Below are 456 nucleotides of genomic sequence, written 5' to 3' on the forward strand. Positions count from 1 at the left end.
GTGTGTGTGTGTGTGTGTGTGTGTGTGTGTGTGTGTGCGTGCGTGCGTGTGCGCGTGTGAACGTGTTCTAACACGGGCCTTCATCTGCATGCGAAGTTCGTGTGTACGTGTGTTTGAGCTTGCGTGTGATGTGTGCGTGCCCGCTTCTGTAAGCATGTGAGCACGAGTATATTTTTATTGTGTGTTTGTTTTGTGTGCGGTATGCATCTGAGTGTGTTGCATATTCTGTATTCCTGCACAGTGCATTTGCGTGTGCTCATTTGTGTGTTTGTGTGCGTGCAGCCCCAGACTCAATGTGTTTCCAATCAGCTGTGCGTGTGAGTAGAGTTAACAGCTGCCATCTGGGAAGGAACCTCAACCTCTGTGTACTGAACGAGCACCACATACACACCTCCCTCCCTCCCTCGTTCACTTCCACCTCCCCCCATTTTTCACTACACACACACACTCACACAC

The sequence above is a fragment of the Seriola lalandi genome, unplaced genomic scaffold (genome assembly GCF_002814215.2).
Source record: "Seriola lalandi dorsalis isolate HSWRI2012SDOR001 ecotype SW California unplaced genomic scaffold, Sedor1 jcf7180002054736, whole genome shotgun sequence".
In the NCBI taxonomy this organism is placed as follows: Eukaryota; Metazoa; Chordata; class Actinopteri; order Carangiformes; family Carangidae; genus Seriola; species Seriola lalandi.